This window comes from Scyliorhinus torazame, chromosome 24 (assembly GCF_047496885.1).
Source record: "Scyliorhinus torazame isolate Kashiwa2021f chromosome 24, sScyTor2.1, whole genome shotgun sequence".
Classification (NCBI taxonomy): Eukaryota; Metazoa; Chordata; class Chondrichthyes; order Carcharhiniformes; family Scyliorhinidae; genus Scyliorhinus; species Scyliorhinus torazame.
In genome coordinates, this window is record NC_092730.1 from 39,824,448 (window position 1) to 39,838,362 (window position 13,915).

The 13,915-nt window shown below is 54.2% G+C and overlaps 1 long non-coding RNA gene across 2 annotated transcripts in view; it reads left to right on the plus strand.

Moving 5' to 3' along the window:
* The first annotated feature begins 1,535 nt into the window (after positions 1 to 1,535).
* Positions 1,536 to 13,915, plus strand: part of LOC140400021 (uncharacterized) — a 65,493-nt gene continuing 53,113 nt past the window's right edge. The window contains exons 1-3 of one of the 2 annotated variants that reach the window (XR_011937976.1): positions 1,536 to 1,858; positions 2,484 to 2,603; positions 11,381 to 11,465. This is a non-coding gene — a long non-coding RNA (uncharacterized lncRNA). The remainder of the gene's footprint in view (positions 1,859 to 2,483; positions 2,604 to 11,380; positions 11,466 to 13,915) is intronic. The other variant, XR_011937977.1, reaches the window with a different exon arrangement.

A 13,915-nucleotide genomic window follows, 5' to 3' on the forward strand; every position in this document is an offset into this window, starting at 1 on the left:
ATCTGTCAGTTTCTGATTTCGTGTTTTCTCTGTAACTGACAACAAACCCAAAATAAATTAAAGCAAAATAATGCGTTGCTGCAAATGTGAATTAAGGAGAACGTGCTGGATAAACTCAGCATGTCCGGGGGCATCTTTGTAAACGTTTTGAATCTGCAGAACGTGGATTTAGATCCGAAACAGTCTTCAAAAATGTTTACAGTTTGGAGTCCAGTCGGGTTTAATCTGGCTGCTGTTTAAAACGCTCTCAGTCGCCGACAGAATGTCTAATTTACAGCCAAGTGAAAATTTTATAATTTGTTTCCATATTGTATACTGCTTCCTCAGTGTTAAAAGTGGAGCGAGCAATTTGGAGCTCGTGTCAGTATTGAAATGGAGTTTTCCCACACCACTGGTGTGCTCTCAATAAACTGATCGATTATTGAGTAAACCTGAACATAAATGGAAAGGGAGGTTTTTCGGAACCTGAACACAAATTGAAAGGGAGGTTTTGGAGTTCTATTCTCTCCAAATCTAGCGACAGGGACCGAATATGACCAAGTCAGAAACCAAAGACACACAGCGTCACCGAGCAGTCACAAAATGATGGGACTTCATTATCAAGGCACGAAGGGTGTTATGTTCCAGTGAAACGCTATTTGAACGGATTTGGCTATTCTTAAACTGATAATTGAAAATATGATAGTTTGGCTGCTTTGCAGAAATTGTGGGTGGCTCTTCAAAGAGCCGTTGGGTTTTGATGAGTTTGAGAACAGTTTTATTTGGAGCTGGTGTACTTGGTCACCGCCTTTGTCCCTTCCGACACGGCATGCTTGGCCAGTTCCCCAGGCAGCAGCAGGCGCACGGCGGTCTGGATCTCCCGGGAGCTGATGGTGCTGCGCTTGTTGTAATGGGCCAGGCGGGAAGCCTCACCCGCGATGCGCTCGAAAATATCGTTGACGAAGGAGTTCATGATGCTCATGGCCTTGGAGGAGATGCCGGTGTCGGGGTGAACCTGCTTCATCACTTTGTAGATGTAGATGGAGTAACTCTCCTTCCTGGCTCGTCTCCTCTTCTTGTTGCCCTTCACTGGTACCTTCTTCTGGGTTTTCTTAGCGCCCTTCTTGGGAGCTGGAGCTTTCTTGTCCTCAGCCATGGTCAGAGCAAACTGCAGACACACAATAACTGAGAACTGCCACACAACTGTTCTTTTCTCGACTAACTCAGTGAACTATGTTAATGAAGGATGGCTGAGAGACCAAGTCGCCATTGGTGAAGTTAGAATGCTGAGACATCTATGAGCATCTGATTGGTTGTTTCAGGTACCCAATTAGAGCAACTGCCCCGCCCATCCACAAACGTCTGTGGCCAGTCAGATTCCCCTAATTGACACATTGCTCTGACTCTGGGCCTCCCTCTGCCGGCAGCAGCACATTCTCTCTGCTGGTAATAACACGTCACTCTCCAGGGACTGTCCCGGCTGCCGGCTATACCGCGCATGCGTGCCCACTCAGCCCGATCAGGCAGTGCGCAGGCGCGGTACACAGCGGGCCGGACCGCCTCCTCCTGACGTCACCGGGCTGTCCAAGGGCAGCTTCTTTGAAGCAACAGCAGGTTGAAGCGGCGCCAGAGAGCAGATCCTCCATTTTGTAGCTGGCAGCTGTGAAGAATTGAAAATGGACGGTTTTGTAATAAGGAAGAGAGGGTCAGAGACACAAACAGGCCCGGATCACACATCTAAATCTGTGGGAGAGAGTCGCTGAGGAGAGTCCACAGCAACACAAAGCAGAGCTGGGGTGAGCTCCACGGCCTCTGCTCAACAACCCATTAAGAAGAAGCTGGAAACAGGAACACAGCAGAATAAAGGTGATATTTGAAGGTATGTCTTTATAAATTGTGCCAATGCAAATCAGGATCCCCTCTGGCTGATTTGTTTGCTGATGAAACGTGGAAGCTCTCTATGCCTTACCTTGCAGACATCTTTTCAATTCTAAACACACTGAACCGCAAATTGTCAGGGAAGGAGGATGATTGCTTTTGGCGCTGTGAAGAATTTGATGCTTTCCAAAAGTAATTGAACGTTAGGCAACTGCGCGTAGAAAGCCAAACCTACTACATGTTCCCCACACTGCAATGACATCTCGAAGAAAACGGTTAGGATGGGAACTGTCGATAGACTGGCTGCACTGAACAACAGTTTTTATCGCTATTTTCCAGAGGAGAAGTTTCAGATTTTGAGAGAGAATTGGTTGGTGAAAACTCCCTTTGAGTTCGAGACCCCAGACTCAATTTACTGATTTATAGCTGACTCCAAATGTACAAACTGAGCTTCTGCACCTTACCTGTGACAGCACATTAAAAATAAGGCACAACTCCATGAGGTTTTCAGAATTCTGGCATAGCGTCTAGGAGGAGTATCCAGTACGGAGTAAAACAAGCATTCTTTTGCTATTACACATCACAAGGATCTACATGTTCAAGGTTGGATTATTCATCCTCAAAAGGATGAAGACAGCACACAGGAACCAGCTGAGCTCTGCACCTGATACACGCACTGCCCTCTCCACTAAACCTGATTGGAGTGAGATCATAAGGACCAAGCAAGTTCACCTACTGGATTAAAGGTAAGAGAACATAGTGGGTCACGGAGGTGTGGGTCCCAAAGGCTGGCCAGCATGGGTCCCAAGGGATAGCCGGTTGGTTAAAATGGGTCGCAGGTAAAAACAGTTTAAAAGTACTGCTCTGTAAAATTCTGCTGATTCAGTTCATCCACTTTTCCTTCATTTACCAGGACTAACTGATCTAATGTCATTGATGTAGTACATATGTTACAGATAAGAACATTTATAACTGAAGCAGAATGGAAAGGCAGTTTCAGACATCAGGACAAGACCAGGTCTCATGCTACAAGAAGAGACCTGAGCACTGATACATTGTTAGAATTATTATTGGTAAACATGCAGTTACTGAAGAAGAATTTTAAAATCCAGGTTTGGCAGTATGTCATGGTGCTCATTACAGAGAAAGTGCTGCAAACTGCTCCGAACTGTTTGTCAACAATTCAAGTGGAGACTGGAGAAGCTTTCCACTGGAGCTGAGTTCATAGATTTCATCGAGTCTACAGTGGCCACTCGGCCCATCAAGTCTCCAACGGCCCTTGGAAAGAGCATATTAATAATAATAGATTGTCACAAGTAGGCTTCAATGAAGTTATTGTGAAAAACCCCAGTCGCCACATTCTGGCGCCTGTTCGGGGAGGCCGGCACGGGAATTGAACCCACGCCGCTGGCCGTGTTCTGCATTACAAGCCAGCTGTTTAGCCCACTGTGCTAAACCAACCCTCCCCAACTACCTAAGCTCACACCTGAACCCTATCCCCACACCTCCAACCCTTCCCTAACCTTTTTTGGGCACTAAAGACAATTTAGCACAGCCAATCCACATAACCTGCACATCTTTGGACTGGGAGGAAACCGGAGCACCCAGAGGAAACATGGGGAGAACGTGTGACTCAGTTGACTGTGTAAACCAGGGGAGTGTTCAAATCATATTCAATTTCAAATTGGAAAGGAGTGAAAATGAAGTCAGTCAGTGAAATGGTAGTTTGCAGAAAGTGAGAGTTTCAGGGGCTAAGTGACAGTGTAATAACAAACAAGCTGCAGGCAATGACTGCAAATTGAATATCTCATTGGGACAAACACACCGCTACAAAGGTGATTGGTTGAGCCCGAGGGCGCAGGGCCACTTGCACCCACACACACACAGGGTCTCAGTCTTGCGGGAGTGGAGCTGCTGCTTTGCTACTGGAGGTGGGAGTGAGACTACCTGGGGCCTTTTGCTGCTCCCTCCCGGGGTGAAGGCCCTGACCTCTGTCCTCCCACCCCTCTGCCTGAGGTGGGACCACATGGGGCCTGGTGCTGTTTCCCCTCCCGGGGTGAAGACCCTGCCTTTGGTCCTCCCGCCCCTCTGCCTGAGGTGCGAGTGGGACCGCTTGCGGCTGCTGTTAAGAAAAGGACTTTGTTTCGGGCCCCCACAGGGCTGAACAGGGCCGACCGTCCACCATTCCCACCCCCTGTGGCGGGTGTGGGGCAGCTTGGGACATTGATTTCGGCCCCTCCAGGGCTGAAGAACGCTGCCCCGCTTACAGTCACTATCTGTTGTTGCCCTGCAGCTCCTTCCCTTGTGGCACCTGCTGTTGTGGGGCCATGTCCTTCCCCATGTACCCTGATCTCAGTTACAAGGCCATGCCATACCAGGGCCAGTAACCCAGGGGCATCCTCCACTCTGCCGGGGGCAGGGCGGACAAGTCACTATGCGGGGAAGACAGCCTCCTCGCCCTTCCGCCTCCTAACGCAGCAACTTGGGGTCAAATGTTATGCCCACCCAACCATGGCCATCAAGGTGTGCACTCGTGCGATGGCCGGGGTCATCAGCCCTTTGGCCATCGTAGCTGCTTCTAGGATGTACGGTAAGGCCGTGTTTTTCCTGCGAGCCGAGCAGGCGGTCTACCGTGTCCTGGAAAGGGGGCTCACAGTGGGTGGGACACACGTGGTGGTGGACCCATTGGAGGCCACCGCCGAATGTGTCGTTCCTTCAAACGTCCCGCTCTACCTCCCCACCGAGCTCCTCCTCCCCATCTCAACTTCCTGAGGGAGGTCAGGTCCGGGGTGGCGCCGCTGACACTCGGCCTGCGGGACACTTCCCTCAGTCATGAATACTCCTTCCGGCGCCAGGGTTTTGTCTGCCTGACCCGGGAGGAGGTCATGGAGGGAGGATTTGTGGTTCCCCACCAAGGGAAGGACCATAAAGTGATCTGGTCTGCGGATGGCATGCGGTGCCATGCCTGAAGTGGGCTGGGGCATATATTCGCCGGAACTGCCCCACCCTAACGGCCACTGCCAACACCATCTCCAGGCCGGCCATGGCTGGCACAGCCCCCCTCTCCTCCACCACCTCTGTCTGCCCAGCACACCTTGGCCCCATCACGAGTACTGACCCCGTGCCCGTCCCAACCAACACAGAGGCCGCAGCCTCACCTCGCGATGCCGCCGCCACCTCACAACAACATGAGGGGCCTGGAGAGACCAACACACAGGCTCCGGAGGGCGGTGGGGACCCTGTGTACAGTCCCGAGCTGGATGCTGTTCCGGCCCCACCACAGTCCCAGGGGCTTGGCGATGCGGAGGGGGGGGGCATTGCAGAGGGTGGGGGGGGGGTTGCTGCCGAGGGCCCTCCAGCAGTGGTGGCCCCGCAGCAACACCAGCTTGCCCACCGCAAGCGCCAGCGGCCTGGGTTGGAGGTGGTGGTGGATCTCGCTACCCCCTCCACAGGCGAGCGGGGTTTGGTATCTCCTGTGTTTATTTCCATCACCCTGATGCCCAGCCCCGTTAAAAAGAAGGCCAAAGCAGCCGCTGATGTGACCGAGCTGCCGTCGTCCCCCGAGCAGGGAGGCCTGGGCGCGGGCGGAGACGTGACCCCCCAAATGCTTGTTCTGCCCGGTGCAGTTTTACTCCCCGAATACCTTTTGTTCATCGCTGGGGGCCAGCGGCAGCCACCAGAGCCCCTATATCTTCGGGTCGTGGGCGGGCGACGGGGAGGAAGGCTCCCCGCTCACAAGGCCCAAGCAGACGATGCGAAGGAGCACAGGATCCATCCCGGAGCTGTTCCCGGGGGTCTTTCCGGGTCTCTCCGAGGGCCCGGCATCGACGGCGGGGTCGGTGTCGCCACGGACTCTGAATCGAGGGGGGGGAGCCTGCGAGGAACCCGCCTGAGGATGATCCTGGGGGTGGGATCGACTCGGACCAGGGGGAGCAGTGCCAATCTGTTCTGTTCCTCGCGGGGCTCCTCAGGGAGTGGAGGGGGCAACAACCCTCGACTCCCTCTGAGCAGAGTTATGGGTGATTGGTGAAGGACACACGCTACAACTGACTTGGAGGTAACCATAGCCAGCCTCAACATCCACGGCAGCAGGGACGCGCATCACCATTTCCAGTGCTTCTCTGTCCTCCGGGACGCAAAGTATGGGGTGTGCTTCCTGCAAGAAACCCACGCCATTCCGGGGGACAAAGCTAAGTGGACCCTGGAGTGGCAAGGGGGAGTCTTCATGAGTCACTTGGCCCCACGTTCGGGCGGGGTGGCTATCTTGATGATTTCCCATTTTCAGCCAGAGATCTTGAGGGTCAAGGAGCCAGTGCCAGGCCGTCTGTTGCATTTAACGGTCCTCGACGGGGACGTGGTGCGTCACTTTGTGAATGTATACGCTCCCTGGCCGGGCCGCAGCAAACGGCTTTCTTTGACAAAGTGTCCACTCTTCTTGGCACCATCCCTGTGGGCGAGTGCATCATCCTTGGAGGGGATTTCAATTGCAGCCTCCAGGACAAGGACCATGGTAGAGTCCAGTGCAGCACGCAGGCGGTGGTGAAGTTAAGGGACCTGGTCAGGTCCTTTGACTTGGTTGGCGCCTGGAGAACTCTCCATCCTGAATCGCAGGTGGACACATTTGTGGGCCCTCTGTTGGGAGCGTCCAGAATCGACCGTCTTTACAATTCTAGGACGTACTTGCCCAGCGTTCAGACGGCCTGTGGAGCAGGTGCTGTGCTCGGATGACCACCTGGTGTGGGCGGGGCTCAGCCAGCTCCGCGCTCAGGCACGGTCCGCGTACTGGCACTTTAACAACCTGCTGCTGGAGGACAAGAGGTTCCTGGAATCGCTTTGTCATTTCTGGGCCGGCTGGAGAAAGAAGCAGGGTGGCTTCCCCTCCTTGAGGCTATGGTGGGACTTGGGCAAGACTCATATCCGCGCCTTCTGTCAGAGGGACACGAAGCGGTCGATGCCAGGGCGGAAAACCACGATCGCCAAATTGGCTGAAGAAGTCTTCCATCTGGAGTCACGTCTCGCTCAGCCGGATGAGGACCCACCCTGGGGCTGCTGTACAGGGAGAAGATGGGCGTGCTGCGGGACCTGCAACTTGTCGGGTCCCACGGCGCGTATGTGAGGTCACGGATCCGTTTCCTGACAGACATGGACCGTGGCTCCCCCTTCTACTCGCTGGAAAGAGGATGCAGGGGCAGTCGGCCGACGACGGTCCCTCGTCTCGGATCCGGAGGGGGTCAGGAACCTAATAAGGGACTTTTATTCTGACCTCTATACTGCAGATCCGTGCAGCGAGGACGCTTGCAGAGTTCTGTGGGAGGACCTGCCGCAGGTCGGCCCGGAGGGCGTCGGGGTCTCGACCAAACCGTCAATCATCAAGAACGGCGCCCTCGACAGCAAGACCCCAGGGCTGGATGGGCTGACCGTGGAGATCTTCAGTGCGTGCTGGGACGTCCTGGGGAGTGACTACGTGGGGTCCTGGGGAATGTATCGTGACCGGGGAGATGCCCCTTTCGTGGTGCAGGGCCATAATGGCGACCGGTCTCCCTCCTCAGCACGGACTACAAAATAATTGCCAAGGTCATGTCTTTGCACCTTGGCCCTGTGCTGGACCACATGATCCACCCCGACAGTCCTACACCGTACCGGACCGCACCATTTACCATGATCCACCCTGACAGTCCCACACCGTCCCGGACCGCACCATTTACCATGATCCACCCTGACAGTCCCACACCGTCCTGGACCGCACCATTTACCATGATCCACCCTGACAGTCCCACAACGCACCATTTACCATGATCCACCCCGACAGTCCTACACCGTCCCGGACCGCACCATTTACCATGATCCACCCTGACAGTCCTACACCGTCCCGGACCGCACCATTTACCATGATCCACCCTGACAGTCCCACACCGTCCCGGACCGCACCATTTACCATGATCCACCCTGACAGTCCCACACCGTCCTGGACCGCACCATTTACCATGATCCACCCTGACAGTCCCACAACGCACCATTTACCATGATCCACCCCGACAGTCCTACACCGTCCCGGACCGCACCATTTACCATGATCCACCCTGACAGTCCCACATCGTCCTGGACCGCACCATTTACCATGATCCACCCTGACAGTCCCACACCGTCCCGGACCGCACCATTTACCATGATCCACCCTGACAGTCCCACAACGCACCATTTACCATGATCCACCCTGACAGTCCCACATCGTCCCGGACCGCACCATTTACCATGATCCACCCTGACAGTCCCACACCGTCCCGGACCGCACCATTTACCATGATCCACCCTGACAGTCCCACAACGCACCCTTTACCATGATCCACCCTGACAGTCCCACACCATCCTGGACCGCACCATTTACCATAATATCCATCTGGTCCGGGACATCCATCATTCTCAGACGACAGGGATGTTGAGCGCCTTCCGGTCTCTTGACCAGGAGAGGGCGTTCGACAGGGTGGGGCACGAGTATTTGCTCGGGACTCTGCGAGCCTTCTGGTTCAGGACGCACTTTGTCTACTGGATCCGATTACTGTACGCTGCCTCGGAGTGTCTGATTAAGGTTAACCTGTCCCTGACAGCGCCCCTTCACTTTGGGAGAGGTGTGCGTCAGGGCTGCCCCTTGCCCGGCCAACTTTATTCTCTCTGCGTGGAGCCTTTCCTGCGCCTCCTGCGGAGGAGGTTGTCGGGGCTGGTTCTGAGTGAGCTGGGCATGGCGGTGGTCGTTTTGGCTTAGGCTGATGATGTGCTGCTCATGTTCATTGACCCCGGTGACCTGCGGAGGATGCGAGAGTGCCAGGCTGTGTACTCCGCCGGATCTTCTGCTGGGACCAACCGGGCTAAAATGTTCCGGACTCCTGGTCGGTCCATGGCAGATGGACCCCCTCCCAGAGGAGCTCAGGCCTTCAGCTGGCGCCGGTCCAACATCTACTTGGACCAACATCCTCGACTTGGGAGTCTATCTTTGCCCGGCAGAGGAAGCCTGGCCGGCGAACTGACAGGAGTTGGCGACCAAGGTCACCGCTCGCCTGGGACGCTGGACAGGACTGCTCCGAGTGATGTCCTACAGGGGTCGAGTTCTCATCATAAACCAGCTGATAGCCTCCATGTTGTGGTACCAGCTGGTCACTTTGACCCCTCCCCCTGACTTTGTCACAGGCATCCAGAGAACTCTGATTCGGTTCTTCTGGGACAATGGATTGCACTGGGTCGCTGAGGAGGTCTTGAGTGTCCCGCTTGCGGAGGGCGGTCAGGCGCTGGTGTGCCTTCGCATCCAGATCACGACTTTACGCCTTCAGACTCTGCAGCGATACCTGGACGTTGAGCCTCCTCCACGATGGTGTGTCCGGGCGAAGTATTTCTTCCCCCAGGTGCACGGCCTGAACTACGATGTGCAGCTCCTGTTCGTTGACCAGCAAGGTCTTCAGAATTCTTTGTTGACGCTGCCTGTCTTGTACAGGATCTTCTCAAAGTCAGGAACAGGCGACATATTTCTTCTGCCAGGTGCACAGCCTGAACTATGACGTTGACCAGCAAGGTCTTCAGAATTCTTTGTTGGCGCTGCCCGTCTTGTACCAGGACCGTCTCAAAGTCTGGATCAGGGTCCCCACGTGCCACAGCTCTCCGCTGTCAGGAGTAGTGGCTCTCGTAAGGGAGCTGCTGCACAGGAATCCGCACCTCAGCCAATATCCATTCTGGTGGCTGGCGGAGCGGAGGGCTATGGATGTCGGGGTGACCAGGATCGGGGACATGCAGGGTGGCAGAGGAGTGCACCTGATGACGCCCTACGAGCTCACCGAGCGCGGTGCTGTGTCCATCCAGCACGCGGCCAAAGCCATCCGAGGCCTCAAAATGGTCGTGCTCGGCCCCTAGGACTCGAGACGGCGCAGTTGTGCGGTGGCATCCCGTCTGAGCGGACCCCTGCTCGGATGGAATGCCACGTTGGTCCCAGGACCCGGAACCCCTTCCGGGCGCCGGTACCCCACAACCCCAGTCGCTTCATGTAGACACCCCCCGTGCCTTTTCGTACCGCGCAGATGTGTTTCCTGTACGGCCTGCTGCTGCACACCTTCCACCTCCTTGCCCTCGCCCGCCATCCGGACATGGCTTGGCGTGCCTTGCTGCAGTCCGGCAGCGGAGGTCCCAACTGGAGGTCCCTCTACAGAGGCGTCCTCCCTATAAGACTTGGGGACCTGGGATGGAGGGTGCTGCACAAGGCAGTGTCGTGCAACCATCGGTTAAATCACCACACGGCCTCCCCAGAAACCTGCCACTTTTGCGGCCTGGTGGAGTCTGTGGAGCATGTGTTTGTTGTCTCTCTTTGGCTGCACTCCTTTTTTAGTTTTTTTGACGATATTCTTGTTGAGGTTTTCTTTGCACTTAAGCCCCACGCTCCTGATCTATGGACATCTGGTGTGGGAAGGTGGGGAAGCGGGGAAGGCGGAGGACCTCCTTGTGAACCTGCTCCTGGGCCTGGCCACACTTGTCATTAATAGGTCCAGGCAGCGGGCGACCGAGGGGGTCGTCCGGCCTGACTGTCTGCCCCTCCTCCGCAGCCTCGTTCGCGGCCGGGTGTCCCTGGAGTGGGAGCTTGTGGTGACCACGAGCACACTTGAGGCCTTCCGTGCTCGGTGGCCGCCGTCGGGGTTGGACTGCCTCATCAACCCTGATTTTCACACTTTAATTTAACGTGTTTTGTTCCGTTTCCGTTTCCTTTCTGATTCCTTTTTGGGCTCTGCTCCAGTTGCTTTCTTTTTGGAGCACCCCCCGGTTTGCTTTTGTCCCTCAGTTAATTTTTGTATTTTTACTTTCGTTGTCACGCCGTGCATCACTCCAGAATAGTCGGTGGATGCAGGGTTTTAATCCTGCTGCGTGGAGATCAATGCAGCAGGTCATCACTCACAAGGGAAGAAAACACAAGAAAAAAAACCAACACAAAAATATTATGACAGTTGTTAAACCCGATAAAACCCCCCACACACAGACCCCCCACACACAGTGCCCCCAACACGGGCCCTATAGGAGGTTTTGCTCTATATGTGATGACAGTGAAATGGGGAATATTCCCCTTGATTCTCAATGCGGAATTGCTGCGGGGATCTGCGCATGCCCGGCGTAACCCCGCCCCCTGCCTGTCGTCACTGAGGGTGAGAGCGCATGTGCAGCCCCTCCAGCCCAGGAACAGCGTTCTCATTGCAGCAGCACATCCATCTGGGAGTGTGAGCAAAGAGGCTCAGAGATCATTACTGACTCGGGGGGGAGTTCAGGGAGAATCGGGCGCTGTTTGCAAGAGGCGCAGCGGAGCACGATCTTGTTCCGGGACTTGGAGTGAGCGGGGGGGAGGGAGAGCTCTTTCTGGGCCTGGCTTATTGTCTGATTCTGGGTTAGGATTTGGAGAGTATTTTCTTTACTTTACTGATTATCAATTGAAAGAATAGGTTGATCTATCATTGGCCCCATCTGACCCTGATTTACAAGAGATATGCTTTCTTCCCCCTAGTTCAACAGATGAAGAAATGAGTTCCAAGAACAAGATGATGATTCCTCAGCAAAATGTATGTGCCGCCGTCTCCTTCTAACTGACAGTAAGTACAATATTAATCCAACATTGCAGAGACACAGACACAACATCAACTCCACCGTCACAGAGAACAGAAGCAGTCACACTCACATTGACCTCAAGTCCCAGATAAACATGTCCAATCCAACAGTGATACACGAGAGGGCAGGTGGGGTAATTTTCCACAATTCACCCCCCCGCCATATCATGGAACGTTGGATCAACTTGTTGTGATAATAGCTTTTCGTAAAGTAATCAGTATAGAATTAATTAGGTACAGATTCAGCAATGTGTAAGTATCCATTTGCCCTTTTTTGTAACTTTGTTGGATTAAAATGTGTCAGAAGCACTTTAACCTCACAAGTTGTGAACCTTTGGTGCAAGTAAAAAGTCAGATAGTACAGCTGATTTAAAAATACAGAATTATTCGTAAGTTTCTACTGAGACAAGTCAGAAAACAAGATATTGGGGGAATGTCCAATTCACATAACAAGCATGTCTTTCGGGACTTGTGGGAGGAACCCGGAGCATCCGGACTAAACCCACACAGACACAGGGAAAACGTGCGGACTCTGCACAGGCAGCGACCCAAGCGGGAATCAAACCTTGGAACCTGGCACTGTGAAGCAATCCCCTGATTTACACAATCCCCTGGTTTACATCCCCCTGCTTTATACACTCCCCGGCTTTATACACTCCCCTGCTTCATACACCCCCCTGCTTTATACACTCCCCTGCTTTATACACTCCCCTGCTTTATACACTCCCCTGCTTTATACACTCCCCTGCTTTATACACTCCCTTGCTTTATACACTCCCCTGCTTTATACACTCCCTTGCTTTATACACTCCCTTGCTTTATACACTCCCTTGCTTTATACACTCCCTTGCTTGATACACCCCCTGCTTGATACAACCCCCTGCTTGATACACTCCCCTGCTTTATACACTCCCTTGCTTTATACACTCCCTTGCTTTATACACTCCCTTGCTTTATACACTCCCTTGCTTTATACACTCCCTTGCTTGATACACCCCCTGCTTGATACAACCCCCTGCTTGATACACTCCCCTGCTTGATACACTCCCCTGCTTTATACACTCCCCTGCTTTATACACTCCCTTGCTTTATACACTCCCTTGCTTTATACACTCCCTTGCTTTATACACTCCCTTGCTTGATACACCCCCTGCTTGATACAACCCCCTGCTTGATACAACCCCCTGCTTGATACAACCCCCTGCTTGATACAACCCCCTGCTTGATACAACCCCCTGCTTGATACAACCCCCTGCTTGATACAACCCCCTGCTTGATACAACCCCCTGCTTGATACAACCCCCTGCTTGATACAACCCCCTGCTTGATACACCCCCCTGCTTGATACACCCCCCTGCTTTATACACTCCCCTGCTTTATACACTCCCCTGCTTTATACACCCTCTGCTTTATACATCCCCCTGCTTTAAACACCCCCTGCTTTAAACACCCCCTGCTTTATACACCCCCTGCTTTATACACCACCCTGTTTTAGACATCCCCCTGCTTTTCCACTCCCCGGCTTCATACACCCCTGTGCTTTACACCCCCCCCTGCTTCATACACTCCCCTGCTTTATACACTCTCCTGCTTCACACACACCCCTGCTTTATAAATCCCCCTGCTTGATACATCCCCCTGCTTGACGCACTCGCCCAGCTTGACACACTCGCCTGCTTGATACATCCCCCTGCTTGATACACCCCCCTGCTTTATACACCCCCCTGCTTTATACACCCCCCTGCTTTATACACCCCCCTGCTTTATGCACCCCCTGCTTTATACACCCCCCTGCTTTATACACCCCCCTGCTTTATACACCCCCCTGCTTTATGCACCCCCCTGCTTTATACACTCCCCTGCTTTATGCACCCCCCTCCTTTCATCCCCCTGCTTTATACACCCCCCTGCTTTATACACCCCCCTGCTTTATACACCCCCCTGCTTTATACACCCCCCTGCTTTATACACCCCCCTGCTTTATACACCCGCCTGTGTTATACACCCCCCTGCTTTATACACCCCCCTGCTTTATACACCCCCCTGCTTTATACACTCCCCTGCTTTATGCACCCCCCTCCTTTCATCCCCCTGCCTTATACACCCCCCTGCTTTATACACCCCCCTGCTTTATACACCCCCCCTGCTTTATACACCCCCCCTGCTTTATACACCCCCCCCCTGCTTCATACACCCCCCTGCTTCATACACACCCTTGCTTTACACGCCCCCCCTCCACACCCCCCCCACCCCACCCCCCACACACCCACAACCCCCCCAACCACACACCCCCAACCCCCCCAACCACACACCCCCACACCCCCTCCACCCCCCCTCAATACTCCCCCCTCCACACACATCCCCCCTCCACACACCCCCCCTCAAACCCCCCCACACCCCCTCCACACACCCCCCTCCACACCCCCTCCACACAC